This window comes from Labeo rohita, chromosome 19, assembly GCF_022985175.1.
Source record: "Labeo rohita strain BAU-BD-2019 chromosome 19, IGBB_LRoh.1.0, whole genome shotgun sequence".
NCBI classification, from domain to species: domain Eukaryota; kingdom Metazoa; phylum Chordata; class Actinopteri; order Cypriniformes; family Cyprinidae; genus Labeo; species Labeo rohita.
This window is the reverse complement of record NC_066887.1, coordinates 16,756,915-16,766,328: the sequence shown is the minus strand read 5'-3', so window position 1 is coordinate 16,766,328 and position 9,414 is coordinate 16,756,915. Positions and strand designations below refer to the sequence as shown.

Below are 9,414 nucleotides of genomic sequence, written 5' to 3'. Positions count from 1 at the left end.
GAAGCCGTTTTTCATCTTATTTGTTAATTTATTCAGTAATGCATAAACAATGCATGCACACAATGACTTGAATACACCTCTTTTGTAATGAAAATATTTCTAATGTGATTAATTAAAATTAATTTTGATTCATTTATTAATTTATTTGTTTTTAGAAAATAATATCAAGTAAAAAAAAAAAAAAAAAGCTGTTGTTATATCTTAATGAATAAAAAAGCTTAATTAATTTATACATTCATTCATGAATGAATGAGGCATTTTAACATAACTGCATTATTGCTTATTAATTTTGATAAATTATTTTTTATATTTTTTGTCAGCCATATCAAAGTCAAAGTGAAAATTGAAATATCTAATATGTACTATGAATTCATTATATTAATTTAATTTAATTTTCAATTATATTCTATCTATCTATCTATCTATCTATCTATCTATCTATCTATCTATCTATCTATCTATCTGTCTATCTGTCTGTCTGTCTGTCTGTCTGTCGATCTATCTATCTATCTATCTATCTATCTATCTATCTATCTATCTATCTATCTATCTATGTGTGACCCTGGAACACAAAACCAGTCATAAGTGTAAATTATTGTATTAGTGTATAAGTGTAAGTGTATAAGTGTATAAGTGTATTTATACATCATCTAAAAGCTGAATAAATAAGCTTTCCATTGATTTGTTAGGATATTACAGTATTTGGCCAAGATACAACTATTTGAAAATTTGCGGTCTGATGGTGCAAAAAAAAAAAAAAAAAAAAAAATTCAAAATATTGAGAAAATCACCTTTAAAGTTGTCCAAATTATGTTCATAGCAATGCATGAAATGTACAAAATATCTACATGGAACATGATCTTTGCTTACAGTTTTTCTCAGTCGCTTTGGTGCATTTCTCACAACACTATTTACATTTGCACAACAGTTAATGCATTTCTCAAAACAATTAGTACAAACTGCAAAACCTAGTTGATAACCTGCAAAAGCGTGTCACTTGCTCAAAATGGATAGCTCATTCCTCAAAAGCAAGTATTCATGTCAATGAAAGTGTCAGTGTCATCAAGATGAAAAGTCCTGACACCATTGTTTATGAACAAGATAGTCAAATGGCTTTGTCATGTTTTCATTATGACAGTTTACTCTGTAAATCTTTTTCAATGCAAAAAAGTCCGATTTTGGTGACACTTCCTGAAAATGCTCAAGACAGCACTATATACTATTTGCACAGCCATTTGAAAACTACAGTAAAGTTAGACATTACTGTATTTAGTGAGGTATCTGAGTACAAGACACTGAATATGTATGTTTCACATTTTTACTGCATATGCTCTTTGCAATTCTAATTTATTCAAAGCATTGTGCAAACGAATAAATACACCCTTATTTACAACAAACATAAACTCCCTTTGGGTAGAGCTGTGCACAACTGTAAACAATATTGCAGTACATATTGGAACTGAACCTACAACATACATAGGTCTGTAAATCATTCATGCACATTTGCAGAAATTGTTCAATTTAGAAGACATTTTCAGGAAAAAAAAGATTTAAAAATTTGTATAAAATTTGCTTGACAGATTTTGACAACTAGTTCAACATTTTTGTATGTAATGACTCAAGCAATGAAATGAGGACTATTAGTTTTATATGGAATGACTATTCAGCATTCACAAGTTTAGTTAATTTTGACTGGCATGACATAAGCAAATGATAATGTTATAAAACAGCAGAGAGTTGTATAAAAGCAATTGATGCATGTCCAAAAGCATTTGCAATTTATTGGAAAGAATGAGAAACTGCTACTATGATGTGCACAAATGACTAAATGTTGTGGAGGTTGAAGTAAATGTTGTGCAAATGTAAATAGTGTTGTGAGAAATGCACCAAAGTGACTGAGAAAAACTGTAATATCCTGATGATTTATGGCTTAAAAGAAAAATCAATAAATTGAACTCACCCAATGCAATTTTGGCTATTGCTACAAATATACCCATGCATATATATATATATTTATATATATATACATATATATACAGACACACACAGCTTGAAAAGTACATTTCTAAAAACTTTGCAAGTGTTTTAAACTAGATTTTCCTTTCTTCAGTACACAGTAAAAATAGCTGGGTTATTTTTTTAACCCAATAGATGGGTTACACATATTGGGTCACTGTGTTGGGTTATTTTCTAAAACGTTGGGTTATTTTTTAAACATCGTTGGGTTGTTTTTAATAATAACCCAGCGTTGGGTTTAATTGGTTCCCGCGGCGACAGTTCAAATTTTAACGGACGACGGTGACTGACAACAGAAGAAGCTGCTGCTGCATCAGTATGAGGTGAGTAATAGGGTTTTGATAACTCTTATAACATTATACTTATACGAAGAACGTGAAATGCACTTCAAAATTGAACTGTTGTTGTTGTATGTTTGTTTTTTTAACGAAGTTGTAGTTTCCTTTAGTCAGTGTATTGTAACGTTACTGCAGAGAATGAGCTCCATTGTAAACGAATAACGTAACGTTAACGTTACCTTAGCTGTCCCAGTTAGGCCGCTAGCAGTAATAAAGTAAATTAAACTTAGCAGAAAGTTGTAACTGTTTAGAGATGTATTACAGTAACCTAAAGTTAATAATGTATGGTGAAATGTATATAGGACTAACGTTACTTATGTTACTGAAATCACCGTCTACCATTACTACAGGTTTAGTATTATTTTACAGCTGATGAAGGGTTCTAGACGTACGGTTTCTGACTACAGTTTGTTTGGTCGTACTAATGATTATCACATTTAACTTTAAATGGGAAATGGCTAATGCTAAATGAGACATTGGTGTTGATTTGAACCGCGCCGCACGGACCATTCAGCTTCGGTCCAGTATGTAACGTTAGCTCAGCGGCAGCTCAGAGAGATGCGCTCAAATTCAGTTAATTCTCTGTTAGAAAAGTCTAAAAATAATCACATTTTCCCAAAAGAAAGACGTGATGGGAGAAACGAAGCTTTTCAAAGTTTCGAATCAATTAAACGAATTGCTTCGCAAAATGATTCACTGCTTCCAATCGTTCGTGACACAACGGCGACGACTGCTGGTCAAAACAGGGCAAGCGTCAGTTGTTTGGAGCACTAATTGTAATAACACTAAATTTGTTTTTATGGTTTATTTACATTGAATATTGTTATGCATATATTAGAATCGCCTCTACTTACAGCCATTTCTCATATAAAGCTATGACAGATTTGCATGTTTTTTTTTTTTTTTTAAATGTGTACTAAATGTGTTTATACCACTGATCTATATATAATGACTATTATACTATGTCTATTATAGATCAGTGGTTTATACTTATTTTTAGACATTGGGTTCTTCAGTGAAGGGAAAACTACAACAGTGGAATCTCATACATTAAACATACACATGCCAATTAACTGAAATATTTCAAGGTAAGTAAACTATTTATATTAGTGATCCATATACATTACCAGTCAAAAGTTTTTGGACAGCAAGATTTTTAATGTTTTTAAAGAATTCCCTTCTCTCTAAGCCTACATTTATTTGATCCAGCATTTCAGGGGATCCAATACAGCATTTAAAATAACTGCTTTCTATTTGAATATATTTTAAAATGTAATTGTCCAGTCTTTTCAAAGCTTTTAAAATAGAAAGCAGTTATTTAAAATAGTAAAAATATTTCACAATATTACTGCTTTTACTGTATTTTGGATCAAATAAATACAGGCTTAGTGAGTAGAAAAGAATTCTTTAAAAAACTTTAAAAAAAATCTTACTGTTCAAAAACTTCTGATTAGTAGTGTAGGTTTTCCAACAATTATGAAAAAATGTTTCTAGTTTATCTGTAAAATGTTTCTTCTTCTGCTTCATCTTATCACAGAGGAAGGAGTCAATGAAGGAAGTTTTATGCGACCGGATGACACCAGCATTGCTGCACTAACTCCAAGAACTCCTCCCAAGTTTTTAGCATTTTCAACGGTGAAGCAGTGGAACAGAAGACCTTACTACAAGCAGTGGATCTGTGTTTCAAACATTTCTACATGTATGACATCAACTACCCAAAGCTCCTCTGCACCCATTTGCAGCACACTGTCTTTAATATTCCAGGAGTTCTTTCAACACATTACCTCTTCCTTAGAAACTTTGTATTTATTGATCTGTAAAACTTTTTATGTTGCTGATTATCAGCAAGTCCAGCAGCCAGCAGATTTACTTTGTTTTATTATTATTATTATTACTTGTGTTTATGATTTTTTATTTTTGTTTTATTGATAAAGGTTTGTATGTTATGTTTGTTTTATTTGTGCACATTTGTGTATGTGTTGATATAAATAAATATGAATTGATACACATTTATGACCCTGGACAACAAAACCGGTCATAAGTATCATGGGTACATTTGTAGAAATAGCCAAAATTGCATTGTATGGGTCAAAATGATCAAATTTTCTTTCATGCCAAAAATCATTAGAATATTAAGTAAAGATCATGTTCCATGAAGATATTTTGTAAATCTCATAGGTATATCGAAACTGAATTTCTTATTAGTAATGTATTGCTAATAACTTCATTTGGACAACTTTAAAGACAATTTTCTCAATATTTAGATTTTTTTTTGCACCCTCAGATTCCAGATTTTCAAATAGTTGTTCTATCCTATCAAACCACATATTAATAGAAAGCTTATTTATTGAGCTTTCAGATGATGTTTACATTTAAATACAAAAAACTCGACCCTTATGACGGGTTTTGTGGACCAGTCACATTTGTTGGTTTTGAATTCAGTGTACATCTTGAAAATATGTCAGTTGTGTTTGCATATTTGTGTTCTGAATGTATTATATTTTCACATTCTTGTACACTTATTTTGTAAACATTTGCAGTATGACTGTTTTACATTTAAAAATATATTTGTAAAAAAAATATTTGCATATTTAAATAAACAAAATATTTATTTGAAAACAAAGTAGTGTTATAGTGTATTTTTATTAAAAAATAAATAAATAAATAAATAAAAACTGATATAAATGAATCTAAATAATTAACTCAACTATTGGGTTACTTTTAACCCAACTGGATTTTAACCCAATTCATTGGGTTAAAATAACCCATAGATGGGAAGGTGCTATACCAACCCATAGTTGGGTTACTAGTTGGGTTATTTTTAACCCAACATTTTTTAGTGAGTAAGATTTTTCCTTTATCATGGGCACTTTTACAGTAAATGTCATTTTCTTGGTAATGGAATTGGTGATTCTACATAGTCACACTTATTATATTAGTTTTTATATCTCAATTAGAGTCCAGTGTGCTTGCTTTTGGTGTGCATATGTTTTTTTTTATAACTTATTCAACACTGAAAAGGTCAGCGTGGGCCAAAACACTGGTATGCGCACTGCTTGTGCTTAAATACATGTCATTTTTTCCCGCTCAATTGCTCTCTCTCTAATTGTGATGAGTAATAGTGAATAGGTCATGCAGTGTGGTTGCTGTCATGCATTTGACGGTGTCCCATTTCCATCCTATATTTAGAAGTCTGGATGAGAAAAGGGCAAAGACAGGCATATTCAATTTACACAACTCAAATGTCACAGAACATTACTTAATGCCCTGCCTTTGGTCTTATGCCTTTTGACCTGCTTGCCAGCGGAGAGGGGGGAGACGGCATTGATGAGACCACGCAAGATGCTGCTGTTTTTGGGCTGTGGCATGACGGGGTAGGGAAAAGGAATAGGACTCTCAGTTAATCAACCAGGAGGCGGTGAAAGCAATGTTTCATTAAAAAAGCTGACAAACTGGAGCCGGAGGAATTGATGGTTCATAATTGTGCAAGGGTGTCTGCCTGGAAAGTAATGCGGTTATGAAGTCTGTGCCCTGAGAAATTACACCGCGTTTGTAATCACAGTGGCAGTTGCTCACAGTGCTGGTGGAGGTGAGGAAGAGAAAACTCAAGGGGAAAAAAAGATTCAATTTGTGTACAGCATTTTTCTGTAGTCTCCTTATTTATTTATTATACTGACCTTCTATTGATATGTCATAACCTGCATTAGATCAAACACAATGGAGTTGCTATAATGGTTTCATGTATTGTATAATATTGTGTTCAAAAGTTTGGGGTTCAGTAAGATTATTTTTCCTTTCATCTGGCGATATCCGATGACAGCGCTCCTTAGTGCATTTGTTCGCTGTGTCTTACAAGGTGTTGTTGAAAGTAAAAATAACTTCCTTGTTTACAACCCTGCTTCAGTCTCTTTTAATATAAAAGTCTTAACTGCTGACTCACTCATAGAAACAATCTCTTGTCGACATCTAATGGCGGAGTAATATAACTAAAATCACCATCACAAACACACTAAATACTATTAAATACTACTATTATTTATGTAAATATTATTCAATATTATATTTTATTTATTTAATATTTAATTATGTTTCTGAGTACAAAGGCTGCGCTCTAATATACAGCATTGAAGTTACATAAAATGTAACGTGATGAGATTTTGCCCTAAGCCAAAACTATTTGTTCTGATTTACCAAAAACAAATTATATCTCATGTCTAACCACAATAGAGACATCAGTGCCAGCTGCAAATTCCAGAAGATCTGGCTAAGGCTGTTCTTGGCGGGTTCAAGAGTGCAGAATGTCCCCTGACGCCATGGAGCTCACATCTCAGAAAACATCAAAGCTAATTATCAAATTGACTTTATCTTTATTAACAAACGGCATATTTGAAGTCTTAACAAGTACATTCTAGCCTAAAAAACTCTTTAAACTACATTCCATGACACAAAAACAGTATTATTTATAAAATTATAATGGATTTGGGACTTGATAATTGCTGTAAGAAATACCGTTTCACAAACCGTGCACTCTTATCAGCCAATCAGATTCAAGAACCAGAAAGAATTCTGGTTAATGTATACAACAGTTCTTACATTTCTTCGAATTTGATTGGCTGATAAGAATGTGATATTAAAGTGATAACAGAGCTCTAACAACCATTTCACCACTTGTATCACTCCGCTTGTGGGATTTCTCACAGCACGTGTCATGGTGGGCGGCCAAATAACTGTAAAAATAACATGTTTTTGTGTCACAGAATGCAGTTTTAAGGGTTTTTTTTAGGCAAGTATGTACTTGTTTAGACTTCAAATATGTGGTTTGATAATAAAGATAATGTCTTTTTGAAAATTTGTATTAATTGTCCATCTTTTCACTCATATGCAACTATTACAGAAGGTTCAAACACTTACTGATGCTCCAGAGGGTAAAAAAAAAAAAACAAAAAAAAAAAACAAAAACGTTTTGAATTTGAAGATCAGGGTAAATGTAACTTATTTTGTCTTCTGAGAAACATGTAACCTTCTTCTGTTGCCTCTGAATGGCAGTACTAAATGAGAAAATATGATATTTAGGCAAAATAACAAAAATGTATACATCTCCATTCTGTTCAAAAGTTTTCACCCCCATGCTCTTAAATCATAGCTTTTCCTTCAGAAGCATCAGTGAGCATTTGTAACTTCTGTAATAATTGCATACAAGTCTCTCAGTTGTCCTCAAAATCATACAGTCATAGTTGGAAAGGGTTCAAATACACAAAATGATGGAAAACCAAAGAATTTGTGGAACATGAAGGATGTTTTCTGAAGAACAGCAGGCAGTTTAACTGTTCAGGAAAAACAAGGGACTCATAAACAACTATCACTAAACAAAAAAAGAGTTTCGAACCAGATCATTCTTATAATTTCAACTATTATTTAAAAGAGAAACACTCATGCTGTCGAACTGTTGTATAAATGCAATATCAATATCAGTAGCCGTGAGATATGGCTGTAGATCAGCACACTGTGATTATCCACGGCTACTCGTGTGATATTGCTCGTATTCCCAGTGTTCTCCATTCAACTTGCAGTTAGAATGTTACTAGAAGAAATTGCTTCTAAAATTAGAAGAAAGTCTATTTTGAGTTAAATGATTGAAATGGAATATACAAGACAAAATATGAATGTTTCATATGCAGGGTCTTTTGAAATAATCACACCAGCAGAAATTGTCCCAGATCATTTTTTTTTCTCTGCAGGACTTGATGGTTCTTAAGGTCAGTAAAGTGCTGGATAAAAATTAGACGATGCCTTGTTTCATTCTGTGTTGCACCAATAACAATTGCCAGGATCGGAATGAAAGGTCAAAGGGTAGATCTCTTAGCTTTACAATTACAGTAAACCTGAGACTGATTTGTTCTGTTTTAATTAAGCCCTAGTGAGTTGGGCCTCACGGATGCTGAGGAGAGCTACACGTGGGGAGCTGCATGTTGCTAGGAGACAGGTTTCTACTCTGCCCTGATGAAATTTACAACGCCCAGCAATTCATTATTATTCCATTCCCTTTCATTTCCCCCACATTATTTTGTGCATTTCTTATTTTGGGACTGAATCTGACCTTTTTATTACACTCTCCTCAGGGGAATACAGTTCTCAGCCATGTCTAATAGACTGGGATAGGAATGGATTGTACTACAGTAGAAACTACTCTCACTTTTTGGAATACTGTATAAGCAATGTGGGATTTCTGGATTGAGGTCTGTGGGTCTTGTGTTAATGCAGACACCAGCAGTCTTGATTTGTTCCCTGATTGAAAAAGCAAAGAGTATGCCTCTTCTCTATTGAGGATGTTCATTATTAATATCACCAATTCGTCCATAAAATGTATTGCAGGCTGTTAAGAATGTTCTTTGAGTATGTGCATTCCTTGATCTATGTATGTACACTTGAAGGACATGTGATAAACAGACGGTTGATGTTTCCCGAGCTGTCATTGATTGCACCATCATATCAGCTAAATGTACACAGTCTATTGACTGTGGCTGGTTATGACAGTCATCAACCTTATATAGCTGAGTTTATTAGTTGATTTGATGTCACTGTTTTATAGTATTCAGAACCACAGCAGGCACTTATTCATTCATATTCATGTTTTTTTTCTGAAACGTAAGTACCTATTGAAGGTTGGATGGGGTTTTTCAGCTCTACCCAGCAATCCTGTGATATATAATGCTTTCCATTAAAACATAAATTCATACTGCAGAAATACATGGTAGTCTGTTCAGTGTCTCTCTCTCTCTCTCTCTCTCTCTCTCTCTCTCTCTCTCTCTATCTCTATGTAAAAATGTATACTTTTATTCAGCAATAAAGTTGTATTAAGTATATTGATATAATATTGCAAAAGATTTCGATTTCAAATAAATGCTAGTTCAAACAAAATACATTTTCTAGACTGGTAATACGAAATGTTTTTGAACACCATATGAGCATATTAGAATGAGATCTGAAGGATCGTGTGACACTGATCCTCAAAAATATTCAATACTGTTAAGAATAAAAAATGTTTCTTAGGGTGATTTAT

General features: G+C 32.9%; 1 long non-coding RNA gene across 1 annotated transcript; it reads left to right on the top strand.

The window, feature by feature from the left end:
- The first annotated feature begins 2,121 nt into the window (after positions 1-2,121).
- On the top strand, positions 2,122-4,619 carry LOC127181426 (uncharacterized). Its single transcript, XR_007829776.1, has 3 exons — positions 2,122-2,339; positions 3,330-3,442; positions 3,892-4,619. It is a non-coding gene; the product is annotated as an uncharacterized LOC127181426 (long non-coding RNA).
- The last annotated feature ends 4,795 nt before the right edge of the window (positions 4,620-9,414 follow it).